At 41.7% G+C, this 22,241-nt stretch overlaps 1 protein-coding gene across 2 annotated transcripts in view; it reads right to left on the reverse strand.

Annotated features, from left to right (window-relative positions):
• Positions 1–21,078, reverse strand: part of LOC139751795 (uncharacterized) — a 1,071,207-nt gene extending 1,050,129 nt beyond the window's left edge. For both annotated transcript variants that reach the window (XM_071667340.1, XM_071667334.1), the window contains exon 1: positions 20,961–21,078. The gene's annotated coding sequence lies outside the window, so the exon portion shown is untranslated. The remainder of the gene's footprint in view (positions 1–20,960) is intronic.
• Positions 21,079–22,241: the final 1,163 nt, after the last annotated feature.

A 22,241-nucleotide genomic window follows, 5' to 3' on the forward strand; every position in this document is an offset into this window, starting at 1 on the left:
TGTGAATAAGAGCAGGTTATTAGGTTCAGCAGGGTTGAGGGACAAGCTGGCTGGGATGTAAGTCTGAATGGAGAAAATTGGAGGAAGTGAAGTGTTCTACATATCTGAAAGTGGACTTGGCAGCGAATGAAATCATAAAAGCGGAAGTGAGTCATGAGGTGGGTAAGGGGGCGAAGGTTCTGAGAGATATGAAGAACGGGAGGAAGGCGAAAACGTTCTCTCGGAAAGCAAAAATGGTTATGTTTGAAGGATTAGCAGTTCCAACAATATCATATGGTTGCGAGGCATTGGCTATGGATAAGGTTGTGCGGAGGAGGGTGGAAGTGTTGAAAACGAAATGTTTGAGGATAACATGTGGTGTGAGGTGGTTTGATAGAGTAAGTAATGAAAGGGTATGAGAGATGTGTAGTAATAAAAGAGAAAGTGGTTGAGAGAGCAGAAGAGAGTGTGTTGAAATGGTTTGGACACATGGAGAGAATGAGCGGGGAAAAGTTGACAAAGAGGATATATGTGTCAGAGGTGGAGGGAACAAGGAGAATCGGGAGACCAAATTGGAGGCGGAAGGATGGAGTGAAAAAGACTTCTCAATGAGCGATAGGGGCTTGAACATGCAGGAAGGTGAAAGGCGTGCACGAAAAAGAGTAAAATGGAACTGTAAGGTATGCTGCGGTCCACATGCTGTCAATGGACTGAACCAGGGCACGTGAAGCGTCTGGGGTAAACAATGGAAAGTTGTGTGGGGCCTGGATGTGGAAAGGGAGCTGTGGTTTCAATTCATTACACAAGACATAGAAATTGAATGTGAACGGATGTGGCCTTTCTTCGTCTGTTTCCTGGCGCTACCTAGCTGACGTGGGGGGGGGGGGGGGGATGCTGTCTCCTGTAAGGCGGGGTGGCGCCGCAAATGGATGAATGCGAGCAAGTATGAATATGTACATGTGTATATATCTGCGTATGTATATGTATGTATATGTTGATATGTTTGGATATGATAATAAGTATATGTACGTGTATGTATATGTCTGTACATGAGTGGATGGGTCTGTTTCCTAGCGCTAGCTCGCTGACGTGGGAAACGGTGATCCAGTACAATAATAGTATAATAATAATAAGACACACACACACACACACACACACATATATATATATATATATATATATATATATATATATATATATATATATATATATATATATATATATATATATATATAAGGAAGAAGGAAATGTGTCAGTATACGTTAGGATCTACGTGTGGCTGCTATGATTATCCCAAGGAGTCGGTTCCTCCTCATCAACCTCGACAAAGAAACTCCCTCACAAGTTTTGGCGACAAATATGGAGTTGGCGGGAACTCATTCCGGCGGACGCAACTGGTCTATTGGTTCTTTCTCCTGATGGAAGTAAACATTAGGGGGGGGAAGGTGAGTGGAGGGGGGAGGTAGCAAGTCATTTTCAGCCAAATGCTCTCGGTAAATATACTCAAACTATAGGGATTCCTCGACAAACATAAATTACAACTTGATCATGAATTTCAGCGTTCGTAAGTCTATATTCCAAGATGAACACGAGCCTCATCCAATTCCATATAATGCGTTCAGATAGTTTCAAAACGATTCGAAGATTTGATCCTTTTGAACTCGGGGTTGCGACACCTTCCCGTTCGACGGTACAACCCTTGAGTATTATGGCCAAGCCTTATACCCTGAGGCTTAAGGGTCAGGTCAAAGGTTATGTCATTATACCCAAAGGTTGTCCGTCGTCCTCAAGGGTCGTACTGTTCAAGATCAGTGTCGTACCGCCATGTTCAAAGGGTCATCATACAGACGTGCTTACAGTCGTAACGCTGTGGCCATGGGTCGGGTCGTAACATCGTGCTGAGGTCGTAAGATTGTGCCCATAGCCGTAATGTCGTTCCCAAGGGTCGTACCGTCATGACAAGGGAGTCGTGCTGTCATGGTCTGCGGGTATAGTCAATCACACCTCGAGTCGTCCCGTCCAGTCGTGCGAGCTTGGACAAAGGGCATGACTGCACCCGGGGTCTGCCTTTCGAAACAGACTCCGAGAGAGACTGAAGACGAGGAGTTGTTTAAGGTTTTAAACCACTGGAAGCCGATTATTAATCATCATCAGAATGAAAATTTGAGAAAACATCATCAAAACTAATACAAAGAAACCTTTCCAATATATGAAAAACAAAATAATATCATGAGTCAAATTTGAAATTACTCTACAATTTACACTCTGATGATACAGAATCGTATTTGAAATCATTGTATAATTTACTTTCTGAAGATGTAGAGAGTCGTATTTGAAAACAAAGTAGAATTTACATTCCATTTCAATTTTCCTTTTAATATCATTTCCATCGAACAAGTTTATTCAATAACACACAAATATAATCTTTATAAAAACAAACTTTTCCCCAACAATATCCGAAGTTTTTCTTTTCAAAATGAACCCAAATGAGTCCATGTTGGAATCTTTCTGAAACGAGACCTGCTTTAATACGGATCACAAACATAACAACGAAATCGAAAACTTGAGTTTTTATGGTCGAGATTAATGGCTTTAATACGGATCACTGACATATTGCAGAAACAGAAAACGTTTCAATTCTAATGGTCGAGAAGACCGTAAACCCCCATACAGAGCCATCAACGTTTCATTTTTCTACCGGACACTCGTTTGTCTAGCAAGCTTCGCCAACTTCTCGTTTTCTAATTATACTTTTCTCATTAAGTCTCCCCGTCCAATCTCATTACGTTTTCGATTTCAGTGACTGCCCCTCCTGAGGAGTCTTCACACAGTATCTCGTTCCATCTCTTCCTCTGGTCGTTTATCCAATGGAAAGTGTTTCTATTATCGTGATATATTGCCTCGTACACCAGGTCCGTTTTCCTCCAATCAATCTCTCAACAGCACTGCAAACGCTACATAAAGTTTTTATTATAAATGTAGTTCCCTTCCCAAGTTAGGTTACACATTAACATTACCATGTATAATGTCTGTGTCCCGCATAACATTACGATCTTTACCTCCCTTATAACTCGTTCGGATTCCATTTCCCCAAGGCCAGAATTCAGGGTTGAGTGTCCCTCAATGAATATCAAGCATATATACTTATTTTCATGCAGGGTTTTCAGTCTGTCTTTCATCACATTCAACAAATCTGTCTTTCATGTTCATCGTTTTCTGTTATCTACCACCTTCACTTTTCCTGTTGTCTACAAAACTGTCATTTTCTCCTTAAGTACTTCTTTAACCATATCTCCTAAAACGTATATATATATATATATATATATATATATATATATATATATATATATATATATATATATACGATTATCCCTGGGGATAGGGATGAAAGAATACTTCCCACGTATTCCCTGCGTATCGTAGAAGGAGACTAAAAGGGAAGGGAGCGGGGAACTGGAAATTCTCTCCTCTCGTTTTTAGTTTTCCTAAAGAAGGAACAGAGAAGGGGGCCAAGTGAGGATATTCCCTCAAAAGGCTCAATCCTGTCCTTAACGGTACCTAGCTAACGCAGGAAATGGCGAATAGTATGGAAAAAAAAATATTTATATATACGATATTTAGAAGAACAACAATTTACGCACCAAAGAAGCCCCTAGCTAAGAAAACTCATCCCTCAGATTAGGTTAGGTTAGGTTTATTTGATTAGCACGCATTCATCATTCACACACAAAAAAGTGGAAACCTTAAAATTTCCAATATATACATAAGCTCTTCCGTAAGTGATGATCCATTCACGATTTTTCCAAATACTTTACATGAGATCCACGAAACATCCTTCCCATTTTCTTTTACCTTAAAATAACATCACAGAATTTACGAACAAGTTCTTCCAATTCTCAATACTTGTAATTCCTCGTTTGGTAACATGTTCATTGTATTTCTGTCTTTAAAAGCCACGTATTGATACACCATCTTTAAAAAATTTTCAAGAAAATCCTTAATAAAATATGCAACGAATCAATGTACATTTACATTCAATCTATACGTTGTACTAACCTATTTCGTCATTACAATTTGGATGAATGTAAATCTGGAGACGAACGGTCAATCATACACCAACACGTCAACCCACTTAATTACGGTGTGAGTCAAACTAATCATAATGAAGAACACACAATATAAGTCTGAGAAAATTTCAGCTTCCATGCTCAAGACAAAACGGTGCTCTTAAATATATCTACAGGCGTAAGTTCTAGTTTTGTAAGGCAATGATGTGTTTGTTACACAAAGGAAACACCTTGATGTATGTGTGTGTGTGTGTGTGTGTGTAACAAGACTGGAAGCAGAGGTAAACAATTCAGGATGACTTCCATCATCGGACGAGAGCATTTCCAAGTTGGCTGGCAGCCGGTGACGCGTCCGTCTCATAATGTCTTAATCATGACGAGCTGATGTAAGGTATACACGCTACAACAATTACGAAACCTCTCAACATCAACAAGAAAAAGAGACTCCGACGACTTTAGAAAATGGAAAACGAAGCCTTCAGAAAATGGGAAACACATGATTACTCCTCAAGCCAGAGTGATACGCGACCAACCTCGACAGCCAATATACATGTAGATAACCTGGGAAAAGATCCTGCCAGGTCACTTCCCCACACCCACCTGACATTGTAAGTGAAAACAATGAAACGCCAGTCCCTCTGGGGCTTGCTTATCAATAGTGTGTTCTCAGTGTGCCAAGTAAATGTCAGTCAAAACCAAATCTGTATCTTTTGTCTGTCCAACGAACATTATTACACATGCAGTGTGTAATCGTCCACACGCAGAGTAAATAGAGACACAGTCCTACACTCGTGGTGCCTTTGACGAAGTTGTGTCATTAATCGAGGCTAGCGTAGATCTAACCCTTTACTTATGAGGGATAATGTGTCATTTGGCAAGGCTAGCGCTTAGCCCTTTAATTATGACGAGAATATGAAATTTGGCAAGGCTGCCGCCATACATTGACCACAGGAAAATCTATTGAAAAGTTACGAATAAAAGTAGCATAATATGTATGATGTCGAGTGTTACGTGTACTATGGCGAGTGTGTGTTTGTGCAGTGAACACCAGGTATCCAAAAGTATGTGAGGCAGTAGAGCAATCTGGGCCACACTATTACTGGCTCCCAGCGCAGCTGTCACTAACCTTTCGGATTCCCAAGCGCGTAGTGCCTCCCTCCCTGCTCGGCGGTTGCCTGCCAACTGTGTGTGTGTGTGTGTGTGTGTGTGTGTGTGTGTGTGTGTGTGTGTGTAGGCAAGTGAAAAAGCTCTGAATTGAAGTCATCCTGGCATATTCTCATCTTTGCTCCTAACACTTAACTGCCAATCAATTAGTCACTTAGTGACACCTCTGATTCTGCACCACTATCTCCTGTGCAGTTTCTACCTACTGTAACTTACCAATAAACTTTAACTCGGCTGCTGACGCAAAATAAGACACACCCAAGTCCTATCCTGAGTTGGCAAAAGCTATACCACAACGTAGCACTTACTATTCCCAACTGTGTTCTTGTTATTCTTTAAGTTACGTAAATGTAACATGGCGATCTAGTGACCTTTCTTCACTTAAACTATTCAGTCTTCTCTCTCAGCCTATGCCTGTCTATCCGTTATGCCAGTCTATCACTTCCTGTATGAATACAGGATTAAGGTTGTCTCTGAACCATCAACAACAAACTTGACCCAAGTCTCTGTAGCGAGGAGAGCTGACACCAGGTGAGGTCAGGTAACTCAGGCGCCTTCACACACCCACAACGGTTCCAGCTGCAAACAGTTGAATCTGTTAAGGTTTAACAACAGTCATAGGATAACCACTCAGTCCTCGTGGTGTTGATCGTACACAAAGAACGTCCGGTGTAGCGCAGACATCATGACATTCAAACTGTCGGACGTAACGATTACCAGGGCGTTTAAAACATTCTTAATAGGCGGTGGACACCATTCCCTGCAGTCAATATGGCACCAGTCAGCCAAAGATGAACGTGGCGATCGGATCAGGTCTTAGTTAACTTTATATAAACCTAATCTACCCCAGCCTACCCTCATTTAACGAAGTCTAGCCCAACCTGACCGTTAGCGGAAGAAATTCACGATCGTGCCACACAGAACAAGAGCCACTTCCATGTTAAAATCAACTACAATGTAATGACCACGATGACATAACTCGAGTGAGAATAGTTCCTTTATAACAATAGACTTTCAACCATTTTTTTTATGGTAAAAAGTCCAGTTCTGCTGTGGTATTCAGCAGCTCGGTGTAGCCCAATTATAATGTGCGTCCTGGGCAGAGCAGTGGCAGGGTGCCGCCACTCCCCGTGGACTCACCTAACAGATAATACTGTTGTAAGGGACCAGCTCTCACCCACCCACTGCCAAAGCAGAAATTAATTGGAAGCAATTTTGTTTGAGCGTTGGGAGGCACAACTGCGCACCAGTATTTTCACACAAGCTTTCTGAAATATCGTTATTGGTAAAATTTTACGTCTGGAAAAACGATTGATTTTTGTATACAGAATATATTTCTCTCTTTACCTTAACTAAAAATATATCACAGCTTGGCAGAATAATGTATAAACGCACTAACGAAGCAGTGCTTTGTAGTTCGTACTAACATTTACGCCATTAAATAATATATATATATATATATATATATATATATACCAAAAGCCATATTCATAATCGGTTTTCATATCGAAAAAAAGTTAAGCGCAATAACATAATTAGATCGAGGTGTGCATAATTTAGTATCTAACATAACTTTTGTCAGCAATTACATGATCATGTTCGTCACCAAGTCGCGTTCCAGCTGCCTTGCTTACTGAGCTGAGCGAGACGTATATAGCTAGGTCACTCAGCAGGTTCCCTCCCCTTTGGTGCTTATCCCTTTCTTGTTTTCGGGCGTGACAATTACAGGAGTCTAATGAATGTATTAGAAGACTGCTAATTGTGCAATAAAGATCTTTAACTGAGAGGTGACTGCAGGAGAATTCAGCCTGGCTTTCTAGCGTCCGGCCCTACTTCTGAAAACTTTATCGCTCAATTAGCTGCCTGATCCTCTCTTTTTTTTTTTTCTAGAGTAAGAGTTAATTCTTTATCCCCAGTGCCGGGAGTGGCGAACCACCTCGGGCATGGGGGATAAAGAATTAACTTTTACTCTAAAAAGAAATATGGACCAAAATATGCCATCTACTGCCCATCTACAGGGACGCTGAAGTTGTCAATATCCACGCGACCGGCTCTACGACTCCAGCCTCCCTCAATCCCTTCCTGACTGGCTGGGTGGGAACCGTTGATGCTGTGTGGAAACTGACACGTAGTGACTTGCTAGTGAAGGTCATATCACCAAACCAGGTAACTGACCTCCCAAAGTTGAAGGAGCTCCACATTTACGGAGTCATGCAGGGAAGTTACTCTTCCCTCCTGATGTTAAGGACATTTCGGAGAACGATATTGTAAAAGAATGATCAAACGAGGATGTCATCGCTGCCCGGCTTATCACCAATTACATTAATGGCGAGCGACGTACGACCCCTTTCATCAACCTTACTCTTGAAAAATCGACATTGCCAGACGCGACTGCAACTGGATACATGCGACGCCAAGTCAGACCATATATACCAAACCCGCTAAGATGCTTCAGGTGCCAGCAACATGGCCAACCCCGAAAAGTCGTGCGCTCTTTCTGCCCGACGTGGGAGGTGTGGTGGTGAGGGTCATACTGCGCAGAGAGGGTGATGATCACATATGTCTCAACTGTCAGGGCAACCATCCAAGCTGGGACCGGGCCTGCCATCGGCTCAAGCTGGAGATGGAAGTCTGTTTGGTTCAGACACCCAACACCATTTCATACGGAGAGGCTAGGAAGACGGCTTAGGAGTCTCAAGATATTCCCATACCCAACGAATCCTGATTCCAAGTGACCCGGACCTGCTCCTGAATCTAACGACAAGAAAACCTCGTCCGTCCAAAACAACAAAAGAAAGACGAGATTAATTTGTCAAAATTAAACAATGACAAGCCGTCGCACGTCATGGTTCCTGTGGCTCTGATGAGGATGACCTAAGTTCTCAGGTCCTCCTCATTCGAGTCGCAGGATTCAATGGACCACGCCACTTCCAGGGGCCATTCACTCTCCCCTCCCCTGGGCAACTCGGGGAACTCGCCCAAGTCCCGCAAAAAACGGGCTCAGAAAGCTGGCGGCCGGTTAAATAGCCTCTAAACCAACACGTTGAAGTCTATACAGTGGAACTGTAGAGGCCTTAGGAATAAGCAAGCACAACTACAACTGTTGCTTACATTGTCTACAAGAGTCCAATCGAAACGACGCAGTCGAATTTTGTGTTGTTCTGGACAGCAATCGCTCGTATAGTGGGATGAAGATCGTGGGGTAGCTATGTATGTACACCAAAGCTTGCTCATCACAGCAGTGAATCTAAATTCCACTGGAGAAGCTGGCCGTCGCAGGTAAAATTTAATAACACGTACCCGGCCATTAGTTCAATATACTGCCCCAGTTCCAAAGCACTTGATGATGATGAGCTCCTTCCACTTTACAATCAATGGCCCCATAAACTAATTTTAGGAGATTTTAACGTTCATCATCATCAGTGGGGAAGTATCCAGGCAGACACAAGAGGCAGACAGATGGTTAACATTATTATCAACTTTACCCTTCTGAAGGATGGCAGTGGATCTCGTGTAGATGATCGGGCTGGCAATACCTCAGCCATCGATCTATCTCTGTCATCCCCAGGCATACATACATAACGTGATCACCTGAGCTACTTATGACGACTTCCCTGGGAAGAGACCATTCCCATATCTGCCTTTCTCAATCACGCGACCTTATCATCAACCCGTCTCGTCTCCGCCTAGATGTAAACATAAGATAGCAGACTGGGTGTCATTTGCAAGGCTGGTCGTCCTGGATATGTATATCCGGTGATGACGTTGACATAAAAAGCCCACAACGTTACAACCACCATGAACAGGGCTGATGATGATAATTCTATCCCTAAGGTTTCAACAATTTCCACAAAGCGGAGAGTTCCTTGGTGGACACCAGATTGCCGAAATGCACTGCGTGAGTACAATTACGAGATACAGGACTATCGACAACGAGCCTCACATAACAACTTCATACCATGCACTACTAGCAAGGGCTCAGGCAAGAAGAACAATAAAACAAACGAAGAGACACTCCTGCCGTGACTTATGTCTCAACCATCAACCAACAAACACCCATATAAGTCAGATCTGATCCACAATAAATAAACTTATAAGAAAAAAAAATGGTAACATCAATGTCCCCCACAACCACATTTTCAAAACCGGATCATCGACGACCCGTTGCACGACATAGCCAACTCCTTCGTCAGGAGTGTTTCCCAAGTGAGCAGCTCGGCCAGATACCACTAACGTTTTTTTACAACATAAACGCCAGGCCGAGCTGACTCACGCTGACTCTGCCACAGAAGATCCCTGCCACCATCACAACAACCCATTTACAACGAAAGAACTTCTTCTTGCCCTGAAATCCTGTAAAGGTTCCAGCCAGGGGCCTTGCGGGGGGGAACTTACATGATTCAACACCTCAGTCAGGCAAACCTGGGTAAGCTGTTAACATTGTACATCACCTCAGTCAGGACCACCTGGGTAAGCTGTTAACATTGTACATCACCTCAGTCAAGCCAACCTGGGTAAGCTGTTAACATTGTACATCACCTCAGTCAGGACCACCTGGGTAAGCTGTTAACATTGTACATCACCTCAGTCAGGCCAACCTGGGTAAGCTGTTAACATTGTACATCACCTCAGTCAGGACCACCTGGGTAAGCTGTTAACATTGTACATCACCTCAGTCAGGCCAACCTGGGTAAGCTGTTAACATTGTACATCACCTCAGTCAGGACCACCTGGGTAAGCTGTTAACATTGTACATCACCTCAGTCAGGACCACCTGGGTAAGCTGTTAACATTGTACATCACCTCAGTCAGGACCACCTGGGTAAGCTGTTAACATTGTACATCACCTCAGTCAGGACCACCTGGGTAAGCTGTTAACATTGTACATCACCTCAGTCAGGACCACCTGGGTAAGCTGTTAACATTGTACATCACCTCAGTCAGGACCACCTGGGTAAGCTGTTAACATTGTACATCACCTCAGTCAGGACCACCTGGGTAAGCTGTTAACATTGTACATCACCTCAGTCAGGACCACCTGGGTAAGCTGTTAACATTGTACATCACCTCAGTCAGGACCACCTGGGTAAGCTGTTAACATTGTACATCACCTCAGTCAGGACCACCTGGGTAAGCTGTTAACATTGTACATCACCTCAGTCAGGACCACCTGGGTAAGCTGTTAACATTGTACATCACCTCAGTCAGGACCACCTGGGTAAGCTGTTAACATTGTACATCACCTCAGTCAGGACCACCTGGGTAAGCTGTTAACATTGTACATCACCTCAGTCAGGCCAACCTGGGTAAGCTGTTAACATTGTACATCACCTCAGTCAGGCCAACCTGGGTAAGCTGTTAACATTGTACATCACCTCAGTCAGGACCACCTGGGTAAGCTGTTAACATTGTACATCACCTCAGTCAGGACCACCTGGGTAAGCTGTTAACATTGTACATCACCTCAGTCAGGCCAACCTGGGTAAGCTGTTAACATTGTACATCACCTCAGTCAGGACCACCTGGGTAAGCTGTTAACATTGTACATCACCTCAGTCAGGCCAACCTGGGTAAGCTGTTAACATTGTACATCACCTCAGTCAGGACCACCTGGGTAAGCTGTTAGCATTGTACATCACCTCAGTCAGGACCACCTGGGTAAGCTGTTAACATTGTACATCACCTCAGTCAGGCCAACCTGGGTAAGCTGTTAACATTGTACATCACCTCAGTCAGGACCACCTGGGTAAGCTGTTAACATTGTACATCACCTCAGTCAGGACCACCTGGGTAAGCTGTTAACATTGTACATCACCTCAGTCAGGCCAACCTGGGTAAGCTGTTAACATTGTACATCACCTCAGTCAGGCCAACCTGGGTAAGCTGTTAACATTGTACATCACCTCAGTCAGGCCAACCTGGGTAAGCTGTTAACATTGTACATCACCTCAGTCAGGACCACCTGGGTAAGCTGTTAACATTGTACATCACCTCAGTAAGGCCAACCTGGGTAAGCTGTTAACATTGTACATCACCTCAGTCAGGACCACCTGGGTAAGCTGTTAGCATTGTACATCACCTCAGTCAGGACCACCTGGGTAAGCTGTTGGCATTGTACATCACCTCAGTCAGGCCAACCTGGGTAAGCTGTTAACATTGTACATCACCTCAGTCAGGACCACCTGGGTAAGCTGTTAGCATTGTACATCACCTCAGTCAGGCCAACCTGGGTAAGCTGTTAACATTGTACATCACCTCAGTCAGGACCACCTGGGTAAGCTGTTAACATTGTACATCACCTCAGTCAGGACCATCTGGGTAAGCTGTTGGCATTGTACATCACCTCAGTCAGGACCATCTGGGTAAGCTGTTAACATTGTACATCACCTCAGTCAGGACCACCTGGGTAAGCTGTTAGCATTGTACAATGAAATTTGGACATCGCGAACGTTTCCAAACTCATGGCACTTTGCGCACGTCATCCCCATCCCAGAGGGGCTCCGGACGTACGTCTTGCGAATACCGATTCGTTTCGACCGATTGCACCGACGAGCTGTACTTGTAAAGCCAAGGAGAGAACGGTAGATAAAAGGCTTCATTTTTGTGTGTAGTCAAGAAACCTATTAAATGGTCAACAGTGTGCTTACGGTACCAACAGAAGCACGATGGATCATTAATACATTTGGAACATTGTATTTCAGTCATTTTTGAAGAAAAAAATATTTACTTGGAGTATTTCTTTTTATTAAGTTTCAGGGGCTATTTGCTCATTCTTATTCAAAACTCTTTAAGCAACAGAACTTTCGCTATCAAACTTGCTGCACTTCATGTAATCTCGGACACATTTCTCGAAGAAAATGGGGTGCCGCAAGGCAGCGTTCTAAGCCCGACATTATTCAATATCATGATCAATGATATTCTGACTGCAGCTTCCGTCTCCAGGAATCTCAAATACTCACTCAATGCTGAGGATCGTGCAATATGGCACTCACCCTATACTACACAATCTTCGGCTGAGCGAGTTCAAGCCACGCTTCATCACGTTCATCGGTGGGCGATACAGTGGGGTTGCAAGTCTTCTACTAAAAGCATCGCAAAAATAAAATCCCAAACTTACAATCAAACCTAGATAATAATCTGAACCCTTTTCGTAGTAACGTGAAATTCTTAGGCCTAAATTTTGATAGACGATTAACTTGGAAAACACATACTGATTAGTCACAAACTGTGATCAAAGATTAAATATTCTCATGCATTTCGGGTTCCTTCTGAGAGAGCTGAGAGATCTTTTTTAATGGTTGATAAGTCCCTGATCAAAGGTAAACTAGACCGTGGCTCCCAGGTGTATGCTTTGGCAAGCTGTTGTCCCCTGCTGCACACAATTCATGCATCAGAGGATGAAACTAATAGAACACAAATAAACAAGATACCATTTACAATATAAAATATACTCGAGGACAACCCGAGTATGATCAATTACTTGATGATGATCTTCCTCAGGGAAACTAAACTAAACCAGGTGTTATGAGGTGGAACCTCGGCTGCTGCGGTGGTCCTCTCCCTCCCACCTGTGGTGTGTGACCACACACTCCCCAGTCCCGGCTGGAGCGGGAGGTACCGTGCTGAGTTCCATTGTGGCGCTGGGCTGATGGTCTGTTGTTCATATTTGAATAATACTTTATATATGTTCATGTTCGTCGTGAAGGCTTATCTCTACCTGTCTTATCTCCTTCGTAAATCCTTCGTAAGTACCGGCTGGGCGGTTCTGCCGCCACGTTGGTGCAGTACCCACTAAACATTTTCTCCATTCTTCCTTATATAAACATTATCTATGTTAGGATGTATTTACCTTATAGGGACAAGACCGCAAGTCAAATTCAATTAAGGCCTAATGACCTTCCTTATAGGTCGAAGTCCATGAAACCCAACAAACAACAAAATCATGTTTGAAATACATATACCACAAATCACGATTTAAAAGGAACACAACTCTGAAAAATATTAGAACTTTCGCCAACAAAATAAACAACGTTTTTCTCTCGAAACAAAATTGATACGTGAAAGAGAAATGCTGGAAAGCCAATACCAAATCAATGAACTAATTTCTGCTACTCACTTTCAAATAATCCAGGCCCTATTGACATAAAGACTGGGTATCAGAGATCTTCAACTCATCGTTTCTCTACATTTTCATATTTAAGTCCCACAAACACAGAGTCGAAATATTCTCGTCCCATCACGACAAATACTACACCGCATAAATTCAAACTTGTTATTTTGATCAACGGAAAATTCGTGGAGGAAAAACAATATTTGTTAGCAGTACATCTTACTGCTATGGCTACTTAAGAAACAGAAGATAACCATTAGCAAAAATGAGATGATTCAGCAGAGCTGAAGGTGGTTCCTCCTTCCGTTTTACACTCCGTCATGGAATGGTAAGATTGCTCACACAGATATAATAAAGAGTAATATTTCCTAGTAGCTATTAATAGGGCTGCGTTGTTCATAGTCTGACTTCACTTGAAGCCAAAAATTATCTTAAGACACTTGAATAATTTTCTAGCAGACACGTTACAGTAAATAGAAAAAAACAAAAACAGAATTCAGCAAAGTAACGCCTTACTTCGACAGTCTTATACATATCTTTGCGTCCCAATGGCTGAGCAACAGTGTTTCACTAACTTCACTTTACCTATCGCCTCTTGCCCTAACACGCTGTTCCTCATCCCATTCACCTCCCAACTAAGCTGTTCCCCCGAACCATCTAGTTCTCGATTATTGAGCATTACTGTTCACATATATATATATATATATATATATATATATATATATATATATATATATATATATATATATACACACAATATATTGATATGAAAATGTACGAACGTTTAATATTTCTAAAGTTAACGATAACAACGAATCGATGTAAATGTTCATTAAATGACCAAAAATCTAAAATAATGAAATAACACGACAAGTTCACCTAAGCATTTTTCCCAAAGAAATAACCCTGAGCTTTCTGACACTAACCGTACGAAAGAAGCCTTCGTGATCTTGTGATGATACACGCTAACAGAAAAAGGCGCCATCCAAGCCTTCTACGACGCATCCCATCACCACTCAATGGCCGGTTGACAGTGGTGTGAGGCGATATCGCGAGTCAACTGATCTGCAACAATCGACTCCAGGACCCAGGGCGATGGGAAAACTATACACGCCGCCATAAAAGATACAGATATATCGGAGAGTGGAAGAGAGGTGTTCCCGGTGTGGGGGAGAGAACAGGCCTCAACACATGGCATGTGACAGAACTTCACCAAATGATACCGAAGTTGAGGCTCCTCATATAGACAAGATAGCGAGGTTCGTTACTCCTGCCTTGCTGATCACGGGATTGGTGAAGACACGTTACACCCACATACCAAAACATCCACATCCTAGCACTTCAACGCCACACACACACACACACACACACGCAAAATGCTCACACACCAGCACAACCACATACCAGCAAACGCACACACCTCTTTACTTACATGCCACCTGGTCCATACACCACCACGATCTCCCTCATATCAGTACACATAAGTGTACACTTCTGTATCCCCTCACACTACATACGTACACCACTACACCTACAATCATCAGATCGCTCACAATCTCCTTGCACACCACACATCGCACACAAAACAATACACCCATCATATCAACGCGTATGCGCAACGACATACACAGTAACTCATGAAAACCACTTCATCCAACTATATAAGCTACGGCAGACCCCATCCCCTATAATCGACGACACAAGGAAGTGTACAAATAATTCGTATTTGATAAAAAAAAAAAATACCAACAAATGCGTGTGAGCACTCTTCTTCCCGGCAGGTTAATGGTCTGTAATGTAAGGTCTACCATAAAACTCAACCAGAGAGGCTGCCGCAACCATGTTGGTCGTACTTCTGCATCGAAGTTCCAGCTAGTTTATAGCCCCACGGGCAAGATGGCGAACGCCAGCAGCTTTGCCCTTAATCCTCTTATCCTCACCGTGGATTACTTAGTCACGCCTGAGTTAGCACTAAGCGTCGGCGCCTTTAATCTAAAGTCGCTGCCGGAGGCCTGCCATCTAATGGTGATAATGTCTGCAACAAAATTTTAGGGAGAGCTACAGAAGTACCAGAGATCCCCCACCCTCGCCCACCCCTTAAAAAAATCAATCTAAACTTACGAGCGAGTCTTGTTGAACCACTGCCAGGGGCCAGTGATTCATACGGGGTTGCTGCCATGGCATACAAGATGCTAACCCAGAATAAAATTGGTGACAACACATTCACCAACACAGAGGCTCAGCCCAAATGGAAAAAAAAAGGACCACTTTCTCACTTTCCACGTGATGCAAAACACTTCATTTACATAATAATAATCTGACATCCATACTGGGCATCTTCGTACTGGAATAGTCACTAAGATTTTTTTTAAGGGCCACAAACGTATTGAGAGTGTATGTGGCCTTAAACCTAGCAAGAAAAACGTCAAGAGCTGATAACAAGCATCTTCTTGGGATATAAAATGGAAGAGTTCGGCGTGAATTTACATGCGTCGTAAATATATAACGAAAACTAAGACTACAAACACTACTTACATTTTTTTTTTCCTATAGTCTAAGTGGGCTTCCCACCATACCATAACATTTACTGCTCTAAGATACAGATGGGATGCAACAGATATCACTTCTACTGCAAGGTTAAGTGCTATGGCTTTACCTCAAAACACTACAACATTACCAGCCTTAAGACTTAAGAGAAGGGGATCACCTATACGAAATTAACAGATGCGATCAACAAACCATTCATTGAATTCTTTTACCATCAACTCACAGGAGGTTATCTCTAGTATCATGTTACAATTACAAACACAACTTCTGTAACTCTGACATACCCAACTTACGTAACACTTAGTCCCACTCCATTGTTAAAAACTTACGAAAAAAGGTTTTCAAAAACGAACTGACTTCGGCATTACAGAAACCTTTAGCCTATCCTCATACATGTCGGAGCAGAAGACCCTTCCAAAAAGAACGAAAAAAAAAAGTCTATGATCAACAGAAAAAAACTAAGTAACCGTCATTAAATACGTGTTACGGTGAACAAGTGAAGATTTCTCAAAAATACGCCAACATCCGTAATCACTCTTGCCACCACATTCAATCCTATTCAAATTCGAAGTTTAGGACTATGATGAGGATCAAAATTATCCAATATACTCGTTCAGCATTAACATTAGAGAGAAATAACTATATAGCGTTGTCGCCGTAACTGTAACTTCTTTTATTTACCTTACTAATCCCTAAGCCATACTAAACTAACCCAATCCAAAACATACATAATATCACTGTCGCCGTAACTGCCATTTTCTTTACTTACAAGTTCCTAGGCAATATTAAACTAACCCACCCTAACCTAACCTAACCTAACCTATGACAAAGGTCATATCAGAACATTATTGCACCGAATAATTTTTCAAAACCTACTATACCCAAACTTTCACTAGCCTGATCCTAATCCTAACTCAAATTATGCTAACATAGCCTAGCTAAATGATAAAAGTACAATGTAAGGTTAGTAAACCAATCCGGCGTCCCCCTCCCCCTTACAGCAATTATCAAATTACTGTCTTCATTCAGTGGTCTTGGCGCAACACAATTTCTTTTTACCATAAGCAGATATGTAAAATACCTAAATTTCAATACTTACCAATTATCTATCTCATTTTAGAGTGTTCACAGTCCATGAAATGAGAATATGTAAATCAAAATACATTATCATCAATAACCAATATCATTTATCTTAAGAAAACAAAAACCTCTCCATTATTGGCTTTACGAAAACTTACCTCATGGCCATAACTAGTGTTATAATCTGAGAACCTTGCTTTATCATCTTAAACATATTTAATAGCATTAAGAAATCTTTACTACTGAGCTTATATATATATATATATATATATATATATATATATATATATATATATATATATATATATATATATATTTATCTATTTATTTATTAATTTTGCTTTCTCGCTGTCTCCCGCGTTTGCGAGGTAGCGCAAGGAAACAGACGAAAGAAATGGCCCAACCCACCCCCATACACATGTATATACACACATGTCCATACACGCAAATATACATACCTATACATCTTAATGCACACATATATATACACACACACATACATATATACCCATGCACACAATTCACACTGTCTGCCTTTATTCATTCCCATCGCCACCCCGCCACACATGGAATACCATCCCCCTCCCCCCTCATGTGTGCGGGGAAGCGCTAGGAAAAGACAACAAAGGCCTCATTCGTTCACATTCAGTCTCTAGCTGTCATGCAATAATGACCGAAACCACAGCTCCCTTTCCACATCCAGGCCCCACACAGCTTTCCATGGTTTACCCCAGACGCTTCATATGCCCTGATTCAATCCACTGACAGCACGTCAACCCCGGTATACCACATCGATCCAATTCACTCTATTCCTTGCCCTCCTTTCACCCTCCTGCATGTTCAGGCCCCGATCACTCAAAATCTTTTTCACTCCATCTTTCCACCTCCAATTTGGTCTCCCACTTCTCCTCGTTCCCTCCATCTCCGACACATATATCCTCTTGGTCAATCTTTCCTCACTCATTCTCTCCATGTGCCCAAACCATTTCAAAACATCCTCTTCTGCTCTCTCAACCACGCTCTTTTTATTTCCACACATCTCTCTTACCCTTACATTACTTACTCGATCAAACCACCTCACACCACACATTGTCCTCAAACATCTCATTTCCAGCACATCCATCCTCCTCCGCACAACTCTATCCATAGCCCACGCCTCGCAACCATACAACATTGTTGGAACCACTATTCCTTCAAACATACCCATTTTTGCTTTCCGAGATAATGTTCTCGACTTCCACACATTCTTCAAGGCTCCCAGGATTTTCGCCCCCTCCCCCACCCTATGATTCACTTCCACTTCCATGGATCCATCTGCTGCCAGATCCATTCCCAGATATCTAAAACACTTTACTTCCTCCAGTTTTTCTCCATTCAAACTCACCTCCCAACTGACTTGACCCTCAACCCTACTGTACCTAATAACCTTGCTCTTATTCACATTTACTCTTAACTTTCTTCTTTCACACACTTTACCAAACTCATTTACCAGCTTCTGCAGTTTCTCACATGAATCAGCCACCAGCGCTATCATCAGCGAACAACAACTGACTCACTTCCTAAGCTCTTTCATCCACAACAGATTGCATACTTGCCCCTCTTTCCAAAGCTCTTTCATTTATCTCCCTAACAACCCCATTCATAAACAAATTAAACAACCATGGAGACATCACACACCCCTGCCGCAAACCAACATTCACTGAGAACCAATCACATTCCTCTCTTCCTACACGTACACATGCCTTACATCCTCGATAAAAACTTTTCACTGCTTCTAACAACTTGCCCCCCCATACCATATCTTCTTAATACCTTCCACAGAGCATCTCTATCAACTCTATCATATAACTCCTCCAGATCCATAAATGCTACATACAAATCCATTTGCTTTTCTATTTCTCACATGCATTCTTCAAAGCAAACGCCTGATCCACACATCCTCTACCACTTCTGAAACCACACTGCTCTTCCCCAATCTGATGCTCTGTACATGCCTTCACCCTCTCAATCAATGCCCTCCCATATAATTTACCAAGAATACTCAACAAACGTATACCTCTGTAATTTGAGCACTCACTTTTATTCCCTTTGCCTTTGTATAATGGCACTATGCAAGCATTCCCCCAATCCTCAGGCACCTCACCATGAAGTATACATACATTAAATAACCTAACCAACCAGTCAACAATACAATACCCTCCCATATAATTTACCAAGAATACTCAACAAACGTATACCTCTGTAATTTGAGCACTCACTTTTATTCCCTTTGCCTTTGTATAATGGCACTATGCAAGCATTCCCCCAATCCTCAGGCACCTCACCATGAATCATACATACATTAAATAACCTTACCAACCAGTCAACAATACAGTCACCCCCTTTTTTAATCAATTCCACTGCAATACCATCCAAACCCGCTGCCTTGCCGGCTTTCACCTTACGCAAAGCTTCTACTACCTCTTCTCTGTTTATCAAATCATTTTCCCTAACCCTTTCACTTTGCACACCACCTCGACCAAAACACCCTATATCTGCCACTCTATCATCAAACACATTCAACAAACCTTCAAAAATACCCACTCCATCTCCTTTTCACATCACCACTACTTGTTATCACCTCCCCATTAGCCCCCTTCACTGAAGTTCCCATTTGTTCCCTTGTCTTCCGCACTTTATTTACCTCCTTCCAAAACATCTTTTTATTCTCCCTAAAATTTAATAATACTCTCTCACTCCAACTCTCATTTGCCCTCTTTTTCACCTCTTGCACCTTTCTCTTGACCTTCTGCCTCTTTCTTTTATACATTTCCCACTCATTTGCATTATTTCCCTGCAAAAATCGTCCAAATGCCTCTCTCTTCTCTTTCACTAATTCTCTTACTTCTTCATCCCACCACTCACTACCCTTTCTAATCTGCCCATCTCCCACGCTTCTCATGCCACAAGCAATATATATATATATATATATATATATATATATATATATATATATATATATATATATATATATATATATATAGACACGCCCATTTCTTAAATCACACTTAGCTTGGCCACTTACCGATATAAGCATCAATTTCATACACTACATTCTATTGGGTTTATAGGTAAGTAACCACAAATACATTCACAACAGGCTTTTCAAATACAAACTTGTGAAACTACTACAAGCATTTTACATACTTCATTGGGTGTTTGACAACTATGAGCCAGTAAAGTTCATCAACCCAATATGTTCACGTGACGCCATCCTGAACTGTAAATATTTTCCTTTCAGCACAACATCATATTCACAATATATATTCCCCGTTCAAGTCACATCCACCTTCGCCGGCGGAAGGCATCGAAATGAATTAATGGCAGAGAAAAAATAGCAGCACGACTATTAATAGGTTAACATTATTATCGCCGGCGTAGCAGCAACTCTGCGTTTGCCAATACTTCATTGAATGTTTCTAAGACATACAAATAATGGTGTAATTCTAATGAAACAAGTCCTACACTATACACTCTACGTTATATCTGAGTGTCTTGTTATGGTTTGACAATCCAATTGCTATTCAACTAACGGCAGCCAGAAGACTGTGTAAATATTGAAAAATATGTTTCATCGCATATATTTATCTATAAAACAAATTTGAAATATAAAAAGTAACACAAATGGACACCCTGGTTTGTGTATGTATGAAGCGCGTTAGTCCCAAGAGTGGTAATGGCGACCGTAAGACCGAACTCCGCCATTAATGCTTTCAAACTTCCATATAAAATTGGTACCTTCAAACTTCTATAAGAAAATTGTACCTTCAAACTACAGAATAACTACCGTGACAACCATAAAAGAAAAACCAAATACATTCTAATAAGCTAAAAAGACATTATCGTCCAATTAACGTGACACTTGAATACCTCCGTTAATGGGAGGAGCAAGATCTTAAAATCGTCAACATAATTATCCTCTCCGGTGTAATACATTAAGACTTCGGGTCAATGAAATCACGTAGCTAGCTTACCTTATAACCGCAACCCTGGCAAGATCAACAGAAGATCTGTCTAAAGTTCTAACACTGTCTATTATATCATGTAAATAGGTCGAAACACCTAACACAAGCATACTTCCCGGGGGTTCACGTCACTCTAACCCGGCGTCACGCGGTCCGCGCCCGCCTGGAACATTACCAAAATTACAGCTAGTGTTTTACTTGTATTACGAGCTTTAAATACGGATGATCTACCGATCATATCCAAATTGGATAGACTATCAACAGTTTTATAGACCTTTTTTTTCAATGTTAAGAAATATTTTGATTTAATTAAATGAAAAAAAAAAATGCAAGGACCCCCCCCCCAATCCCGTCTCCACTATTTCCTGAGCGATGGATGGAGATGTAAAGTTCCGTATATAAAGTAGTGCCAACACACTTTCCTTTATTAATTATTACCACGTATTTCTAAAAGCAAGCCCAAATAACCCCTTTAAACACGTCATTTCCAAGTTCTAAAGCTCGACATAATGGAACTCAAGATAACTGTTGGTAAAATTTTCTGAAAATATTTCCCGCCCAAAAGTCCGCCTACATGACGTCACGCTATCAAGGACCTTTCCTACATGTCCAACCTAACGCTTGGAACCTGAGATTTTAACTGACGCAGGCACATACACAATTTTCTATATAAATTTGAAAATCTAAATAGTGAACCACTTTTAACATAGCAGCTTTGCACCTAAGACAATGACTAATCTTTATGAAGAGCAATATAGTTTTTAACACATTCGGGTTTGTTTTTTTTTCATCTTTTAATACAAACTACCACCACCACCTAACCTATTACACACGACATTAAGTCATTGTCTTAGGAGCAAAAATTTACCGTACTCAGCCTGGATCGCTACACCCAGTACCACCATGCTCGGTACGCTTGGGTTAATTGTTCTGTGGTTAATGCATGACAATAATTAGCTATCTTCTGCCCTGTCACTTAAGTTGAATCCCTGATCATGAGACGTTATACTTCTCCCTAACGTGAAACCGATCATATAAACAAATTCATTGACTGGGTCGAACACTGAACGGTTACTATCTGAACCCCAATGACTATATTAGTTTTTGACCGTAATTTATTTCAAACAAAATATATCTCGTTATTTTCAAAATGGTGCCGCTTAATTTCTACGTCACTTAACGAAGGAGTTTCGTTGTAATAAGTTCATCATCGCTCTGCAAGTAACCCATACTACACCGAGCAGCTCGGAAAATATCCAGCTTATTAAGCGAACCTAACCCGACCACCAA

Source organism: Panulirus ornatus, chromosome 12 (genome assembly GCF_036320965.1).
Source record: "Panulirus ornatus isolate Po-2019 chromosome 12, ASM3632096v1, whole genome shotgun sequence".
Classification (NCBI taxonomy): domain Eukaryota; kingdom Metazoa; phylum Arthropoda; class Malacostraca; order Decapoda; family Palinuridae; genus Panulirus; species Panulirus ornatus.